We start from the raw sequence: 9,856 nt of genomic DNA, 5'->3' as shown, positions 1-9,856 counted from the left end.
GGAACCCTATGGCCTGAACGTACCCTCACGCCCGGACTGCTCTTGTTGCGCTTCTTCTCACGTTTCTGCTGTCACCAGCCCAAACCAGTGCTTAACTCTTCTGAACCACCCACCAACCATGACCCTAGGGACCTAACTCAGCCCTCATCCCGTTGTTCAGTCCCTCGAACGATCGCATGGTGAGAAACAAAACCAAATTCATTAAAACGTCAAGGAAAGTCGGCTATGATGCATGAAAACGTGAGAAATCTGATCTTTCAATCAAATCTATGCAAACACACGATTAAAACATGTATAGCAGTGAGTATATGATCTAATGGGTGGGAAAATAACGGAATCAAACGTGCCTTTGCGTATTTTTCAATAAAAAATACGATACCGATGCGTAGATGGCTCTTCGGGACGAACGACCTTACTAAATCTTCAAAGGATCGTGTCTTGTGTGTACTGTGAAGATGAAAAGTTTCTGAAATCTGGTGTATGGCGGGTGGGTGAAGAAACGTGAGGTAGAAGAAGAGAAAATGGGCCAAACTTGTATATATTTGTGTTTATAATGGGTTGGGTTCACTTAAAAAAATTAAACTAAGTTAAAACATTTAAGCCCACTCTTTTTCAGATTAAAATTTTATAATTTTCAAAATATATGTTTATGGGCTTTTAAAAATATTTTAAAAGACCATAAAATGGCCTATTTTAGTAAAAAATAGGTTTCTAAATATATATATATATATATATATATGTATATATATATATATTAAAATAATATTTTACTGTCCTTGAAAACCTCAGTAAAAATATTAGATGAAAATCTCCATCTCATTCGTCCACGTTCTCGTTTACGCGATCGAAAAATGACTTTTCTAAAATAAATTTATAAATTTCAAAATAGCGGTTAAATGCTAAAATAAAAATTTAAATCATGCAAATATTTCACATAATAGCACATAAAAATCATTTAACCCATTTTTCTTTTATTTTGAAATCATGAAATTCCCTAATTATGCATGCGGCTTACGTAAACGAATTTCGGGCGTTACCTTAATTTATAATTTTTCAAACTTTAATATTGCTATACTCTACAATTTCTCGTTAAATAAATTTTTAATATCAAATTAATTGTATTATATAATTGTCAAAATGCATGCATAAATTCAATATTATATAAAAATATTTATGAAAAAATTATAAGTAAAATTAATTAAAACTAAAGTAAACTTAAAAAAGTATAAAGCATTTTATTTAAATGAAAAAATAAATGAAAATTAATAAATTGAAAGTCAAACTCATAAATATTTTTTTGTGGGATATTTGATTGTGAAATATGAAATATTTGAGGAGTGAGATATTTGATTGATGATGTGTATCAATGAGCCTACAAATACTTGGAAAAAATGTCACACCTCGAAACTGGGCCTAGTTGACATTGGCGTTATTTAACGTTTTCACATTAAACAGCAAGTCTCGGTTTTCAGAAACTCAAATACATCTCTATTCATTCATTCATAAAACTGAATTTACATCGTCTTTCCATAAATTGAATTCAAATGTCTTTTCAAAACATAACTGAATCAACTAAACTGAAATGCATCGACTTATAAAATGAAACTTGTAAGGGAATGGGGGTTGCACATAAACAGTTTGAGGTGTTGTCAGAAGGTGTTGACAACACCTACAATAGCACCTTGAGTAATTTGCAGCAAAATATTATTTATGCGTGAATAAAATAAACAAGCAACCAAATAAATAGACTCAAATGATTTAAGCAAGAGTATAAAATACTCTTGCAGTGTCTTAGGGCAAAACTTCACTAGAAAACTTTCAAAGAGTTTTACAAACCCTAAAACTAGTGATTATTGTAACAATCAATTTTCTCCAACATATGAGAAAATAAAGAGTAAAAGTTCTCCTAAAAATTCTATATGAAATAGAATAAAGAAAACGAAATAAGGAGAAAAATGTTGAAGCCAAAATCACACGAGCATCACACTTCTTGATCACCGATCTTTGAGTGTTCTTCAAGGCTTCAAGTTGTCTTGACCAATACAAACTTTAGAAGATCTTCGATTCTTTCTCAACGTACGTACTATGAAGCTCGTAACTCCCACTTGGTCGTTCTCCTTCCTCCAATATATATACTAGATCCTTCCTTGTAGATGTTTCCTTATAGACATAGGATTGTCTAGATTTGTTCATATCAAATCTACACAATATGAAAACGATATATTAGATAAGATATTATAATGAGCATATCAAGTTATTCAAGAAAATAAATAACTTATATAATATTACTTCATGTCCAAGAAAGGCAAAAGATATTAAATAAAATCTTTTCAAAAACATGATGATTTTAAGGAATAAATATTCCTTTCAATCTCCCCATTTTTGCATTTTTTGACAAAACACATTTAATTCAAAAATAGATCAACGAAACTCCCCCTTAATCAAAACTCCCCCTGAATAGATTCTCCCCCTAAGTATAAGCAGAGGTGTTGTCACGAGATATTGACAACATCTAGGTACGACATTTCAAATCAGAAAACATAAGTGCAAGGAGAAACAGAAACAAGAATTCATATCAGAGCGGACATCACAAAAGAACAGTTTTGATTAGGATCAGAGCAAAAATAAAACAAAACACACAAACTAAGACCAAAAAAAATTTAAACTATACTAGCAAAATCAAAATAAACAAACTAGAATTTATTGCTCTCAGATGAGCCATCAGCTTCTTCTTCTGCTTCACTTCCTTCTCCCCCTTTTTGTTCAGAAGGGCCAGCTCCACTTAATAGGGACTCATAGTAAGCCTTCATCCCTTCGTAATAGGCTAGATCAGCCTTCGCTTGGGTAATCTTCTGCTCAGCATGCAGCAGTTGAGCTTGAATAAAGGTAGGATCAATATCTGGAGCAGCAGATGGGGGTACAAAAATAGCAGTGACAGAGGAGGTATTGGAAACACCTGCCACAACACCTGCAGCAACACCTGATTCAGACCAAGGTAGGTCTATCTTTCAGTTGCCTCGCAGCAATGCAGGTGAGATCTTTAGCAGTTCCCCAGGCTCAGTGAGTAGCTCGTCATCATTCTTCTCAATATCTTGAGATAGCAGCATAGCATAAATCAGAGAAGGATATGGCAACTTCAGGGTTGGTTGAGCACAATCTGCAAAGGCCATGACTGTGTCAAACACAAGTCGGCCAAAATTGAAGTTGACTCCTATCCAATTGCATACAAGACTGGAGTCTGGTGCTTTGTAACAATGGTGGAATTCCCAGATGGAGTCCATGTCTTGATAGCAGTTTTGTGAAGAACAGAGTAGAAGGAGGTGAGTTTGGCGGCTGGTAGCTTTTTAGGATGAGCTGGAAACACTGTGACTTGACCACCTGTGATGACAGAGGTCATCTCATCCAAAGTAGGTAGAGCAGCATCATCACCAGTAAGTGTATGGAGGAATCCATTGATCATAGCAGGGCTGAAAGCAAAAATCTGTCCTCGCACATACACTTTGTCATATTTAACATACCAAGGGTCCTTCACTGCTTCAGTAAAATTGCAATAAAATTCACGAACAAGTGTCCTGCAATACGCACCAGCAGTGGTAACAGTAGACAACATGTTCCTTACCTCAAAGAACTTCACCATGTTCTGAGCTTGATAGCTGTCCACATCAATGTTGTGTTCCTCAAGGAACTCTCTATCAGCATACTTATCCCAGCAGTCAGCAATTTTCTTAGAATAAAAAGTTGAGGAATAAGACTCATTTACCCGATAGTCTTCACCCAAGGTGTTGTCCAGGGTGTCGGCAACACCTTCCTCAACATCTTCTTCTTTATCCTCAGAATCTGACTCTTCTCCCAATTCTTTTTCAGCATCTAAGTCTTCACTCGAGTCAGAGCTGGAACTATCAGAGGGATGAGGATGGTTATCAGCAAACTCATTAAGCATCTCCTCGTCTGGCTCTCCATCAGATTCATTTGCAGACACTGCTGCTTTCTTACCCTTTGATTTCTTCATTTTAGCCATGAACTAGGCTATTGACATTTCCTCATCGTCTGAGAGAACACGAGGAGCAACTGTGGCAGTCTCCTCAACAGTAGGAACAGGTGCAGATGTATCTTCTTTAGTACCAACAGACGGGGTGTCTGATCATGTGGCTTCATCATCAGACGATGAATCTTTCTTTGATGGTTCTTCTTTCTCAAACGAAACTTGGATGGTTGGAACATAAGGTTCCATGGCACTGGCTTTTCCCCTTTTTCTATGCACCAATTTGAAATCCTCATCAGAGCTTGCATCACCAGAATAGAATTCGGTGTCCACAAGAGAAGGCCTGGATGGGTGACTCTTCCCACGGAATCTTTTCGAAACTGATAAGAACTCAGATATATAATAATCCAAACCTTTTCCAATTCTAACTTGGTTTCAGTAGGCCCCCAACGGTAATAAAATCCCCAACGGTAAATCTCCAAAAACGGTAACAAATCCGATTTAAATTAGGCAATAAATCCCTTGATTTCCACCGATAATCTAGGCCCAAATATTTTCAAATTTAACTCATCATCAGACTATAACACCACTGAAACAAAATCCAATCCCATTCAAATTCAAAAATTCAGTGGATAGGGCAAAAATCAAAACTTTTGTTTGATCAGAATTCATAACCTTTCGGCCAAAGATATTCACAAATAAAAAATATGCATGTCCTAATTATGTCTAAAAACATAGTGTGACAGAAATTAAAAATGCAATCATATGCACAAATATATGTTGACAAGTGAGGTGTTATCCACGATGTTGGCAACATCTCCCAGCAACACTTCAGGATTCAGAAAAAATTTGATATCCAATTCATTATTTTTGCAGAAGTGGTAGCCTGCACACTAAAGGAACGATCGTCAAATGAACCCTTTTAGGTAGATTTTTCCATTTGCTTCTGATAATCAATCAAATTTGATGATTGATTCAATTCAAGCTTAATCATTCTTGTTCTTTTGTTATTCTGATTTTGCAAAGTCACTTTTCATTTGGGACAAGATCATGGAATACACGAACGTCCCTCCACTACTTTGTGACTTAGTCAAAACTCTTCTTAGATTAATCCAATTAAACTGTAAAATATTTTGCAAAGAATCCTGATTGAAAACTAGTCAATGGTTACAAAGTATCTAACACATCACAAAACAGAATGAATGCATGAATGCAATATGCCTAAGATCCTAAAAATGCACATGCATGAAAAGGTGTTGTCACAGGGTGTTGGAAACACTCCTGACAACATCTTGGTTCTGTCTATAATGCACACATACTGAGAGACTTTCTTAGACTGGAGAATCTCTCGAAATCTAATGCTTTTGTGAATATATCAGCTAATTGGTTATTAGTTCCAACAAACTCAATTAAGATCATGCTTTTCTCGACCAAATCTCGAATGAAGTGATGTCTAATGTCAATGTGTTTAGTTCGAGAGTGTTGTACTGGATTTTTGGATTTATCAATGGCACTAGAATTATCACAGTACACGATAAGAGTATCACTCTTAACACCGTAATCATTTAGCATTTGATTCATCCAAAGGAGTTGTGAGCAACAGCTACCAACAGCAACATACTCAGACTCGGCAATAGATAGTGAGACACAGTTTTGTTTCTTACTATACCATGACACTAAGTTATTTCCCAAATAAAAACATCCTCCCGAAGTGTTCTTTCTCTCATGTAAATCCCCAGCCCAATCAGCATCACTAAACCCTACCAAATTCGAATTGGTTTTTTTAGTGTACCACAAACCCAAATTCAAAGTTCCTGCCACATATTTTAGTATACGTTTCACGGCCTTTAGGTGAGTAATTTTTGGGTTAGACTGGTATCTAGCACACAGACAAACACTATACATGATATCAGGTCTAGTATCAATTAAATACAAAAGACTACCAATCATGCTTCTGTAGAGGGTGTTGTCAACACCTTCGGCAACATCCTCCCTAGACAGTTTTTCATTAGACCTCATAGATGTGCGCATGTGTTTAGTGTTGTCATTCAGAAACTTCTTCACAAGATTTTTATCATACTTGTTTTGACACAAAAATATACCATCATGCATTTGTTTCATTTGCAAGCCCAAAAAATATGTTAACTCACCAACCATGCTCATTTCAAATGTAGAAGACATGCACTTCACAAAAACATCAAAAAGTTTGTCATTTGAAGCACAAAAGATTATATCATCTACATAAATTTGGCAAATTAAGATATTACCTTGAGACTTTTGCACAAACAATGTCTTATCAACTTCACCTCTTTTGAAACCAATATTTAGCAAGTACTCAGTTAGTCTTCCATACCATGCACGTGGTGCTTGCTTTAATCCATACAATGCCTTTTTTAACTTATACACATAATCAAGATGATTTGGATCCTCAAATCGTTTAGGTTGTTTCACAAAGACTTCTTCATTTAGGATCTCATTCAAAAAGGCACTTTTTACATCCATTTGAAAAAGCTTCATCCCCATGTTACACGAAATAGCAAGCAAAAGTCGGACTGACTCAATACGGGCTACAGGAGCAAAGGTTTCATCAAAATCCACCACTTCAACCTGTGTATACCCTTGAGCTACCAACCTAGCTTTATTTCTAATGATGTTTCCCGACTCATCAGTTTTATTCTTAAAAATCCATTTAGTTCCTATGACATTACCATGAGTAGGACACGGTACCAAGTACCAAACATCATTCCTAACAAATTGTTCTAACTCTTCATGCATAGCATTGACCCAAAAATCATATTTTAAGGCCTCTTCAACCTTTTTGGGTTCAATGTTTGACACGAAACAAGAGAATCTTACCTGAGAATACATCGAACTCATGCACAACAAACCTGCCAACTTTCGATAATCCACTTTCTCTTTCCTTCGAGTTTGCAAGTCTCCATGCACATCTCCAATTACCTGTGAGGTTGGGTGATTCTTCTGAATTCTGCTTGGAACATTCTTTCCAGCTTTGTTTACCTCAATGTTCTCAACAGTATTCTCATCAGTAGGCTTTTCAACTTTTGATTTTGTATTTTCTGTAGGAGGTGTTGTCGGAGGTGTTGGCAACACTCCTTTGACAACATCTAAATTTTCAGAATTATCCAGCAAATCATTAACTTCATCCTCAGTTGTTTTCTTCTTTAGATCTGCAAAGTCATCAAAAACAACATTAATTGACTCAAAAATAGTCATTGTTCTTAAGTTATACATCCTATAGGCTCGGATATTTGATGAATATCCCAAGAACATACACTTATCACTTTTTGCATCAAATTTAGCAAGATGATCTCTATCATTCAAAACGTGACATACACATACAAAAACATGAAAATATTTAAGGTTTGGCCTCTTTCCCATGAGAATTTCATATGATGTCATAGTAGTACCATTCCTTAAATAAACTCTATTTGAAATATGACTTGCAGTATTCAAGGCTTCAGCCCAAAATCATTTTGAAATATTTTTCGAACTCAGCATCACTCTTGCCATTTCTTGCAAAGTACTATTTTTTCTTTCAGCAATTCCATTTTGTTGTGGGGTTTTAGGAGCAGAAAATTCATGAAAAATATCTTTCTTATCACACAAACTAGCAAAAGAAGAGTTTTCGAACTCCTTACCATGATCAGTGCGAATACGGATTACCTTCAGATTATGTAGATTCGTAATCTTAGTGAGCAATTTCTTGAAGACATCAAATGTGTTTGATTTTTCTCTCAGAAAATTTACCCAAGTATATCGTGAGAAATCATCCACACAAAAAAAAAGAATATTTCTTACCTCCAAAGCTTTCAACATCCATTGGACCCATCAAGTCCATATGTAAAAGCTCAAGGCAGCGTGTTGTCACAGATGTTGGCAACACCTCGTGTGACACCCTAGTCTGCTTCCCTTTCTGACACGCTTCACAAACAAATGAAATACCAGATTTTAAGTTAGGCATACCTCTCACAGCATCTAACTTACTTAAGTTCTTTAATGTTTTGAAATTTTCATGACCCAATTTTTGATGCCATAGATCAAACTCATTAACTTTTGTGTGCCTACAAGCCATCTCTTCTCCGAGTTGATAGCCGTTGTCAGATGACCTAGTACCTGTCATGACACATAGATTTGAATCATCAAAAACTTTGCATAATTTCTTATTAAATTGCACATGCAAATTATCATCACAAAGTTGGCTTATGCTTATTAGATTGGCAGTAAGTCCTTCAAGCACATTGCGAAGTTTAGGCAGACCAGCAACATTCAGAGTTCCCTTCCCAACAATGTTTCCCTTTGAACCTCCACCATATGTTACTTTTCCACTTTTCTGTTCAATATAGTCAGTGAAAAACTTCTTGGAACCTGTCATATGACGTGAGCTACCGCTATAAAAGTACCAAGCACCTGAAACGTTAGTTCTTAAAGCAGTATAAATCATATGACATTGAATATCAGCTTTTGGTACCCAAACCTTCCTTACATAAAATCTATTTTTGGAGATGTTGTGGGGAGGTGTTGGCAACATCTTAGGCAACACCTTCGATGCAGATCTATACCTGTAGTCTTCCTGCAGCTTAAAACAGTACGGTTTGATGTGACCAGGTCTATGACAGTAGTGACAAATGTACTTATGTTTCCTTCTAGACATTGAAGGAGCAGCAGGTTGTAGCTTTGGTTTTCGAGGGACAATTGGTGAGGCCTTTTTATATGAGCTTTCAGTACTGCAACTTTCCTTGACAAACACAGGGCCTTTTGAACTTTCACCAACCTCAAATATGCTGTTTTCAAAACCTAAACCAGTCGTACCATCTCTTCCCATCATAAGTAGAGAATCAAGTTTGGAAGTACTTGAATTAAACTTAGCCAAGGTAGCATTTGCTTTTCCGAGTTCTTTCTTCACTTGACTTAATTTCATGTATTTCTTACTCAGCATGACTTCCAGTCTTGACACATCAGCCTTTAGATCAGAATTTTCCTTTGAAAGAATAGTATTCATATTATTCCTTTCAACCCAATCAGTATGTAACTCTTCAAACATCATCCGAGCTTCTTCCATGGACATTGTCTCTTCACCTGGATCAGCATCACAAATATTATCAGTAATGAAAGAATTCAAACAAACTGACCTTTGGGAGATGTTGCGGCCATGTGTGGCAACACCTGCGACAACACCTAAAGGATTGACTTGAAACTTTTTCTTGCTCTCCAGTAGTGCAGATAAGGCAGTATGGCTTTCTTCATCTTCCTGTTCTTCTTCTTCAGACTCTTTATCACTTAAAGATGTGTTCATCCCTTTCCTAAGCATGTTGGTACACTCATTTGCATAGTGTCCAAAGCCTTGACAAGCATGACATTGAACAGTGTCCAACTTCTTTGAGACACAATTCTTCTTTCCTTCCAATATCAGTCAAGGCTTAGGATTATCAACGGGTTTCCTTGGTGATTGTTCTGGTCCAATAATTCTTAAAGGCTTGTTAGAGAACATTGGAGCCTTGAGTTTTTGATCCGTCTTTCTTGACTCTTTCATCTTCTTCAGATAATCATTGAATTTCCTAGTCATGAGAGAGATCGAATCATCTTCTAAATCAGATTGATGAACTTCTTGATGAAATTGAACATACTCCTCGTATGAGGGTTTTGAGGCTTGAAGGGCTATTGATTTTCCTTTATCCTTCTCTTGTTCTGTATTGTTCATCTCAAAAACTTGAAGAATGCTAATCAGTTCAGTCATCTTCATCTTTGAACTGTCTTTTATTTCTTCAAGCGCCCAAATCTTCCCATTGAATCTTTTAGGCAAGGATCGAAGAACCTTGTTCACCATAGTTTCACTAGCAATAGGTCCTCCAAGAG

Source organism: Henckelia pumila, chromosome 3 (genome assembly GCF_033568475.1).
Source record: "Henckelia pumila isolate YLH828 chromosome 3, ASM3356847v2, whole genome shotgun sequence".
NCBI lineage: Eukaryota > Viridiplantae > Streptophyta > Magnoliopsida > Lamiales > Gesneriaceae > Henckelia > Henckelia pumila.
This window is presented reverse-complemented; position numbering follows the sequence as displayed.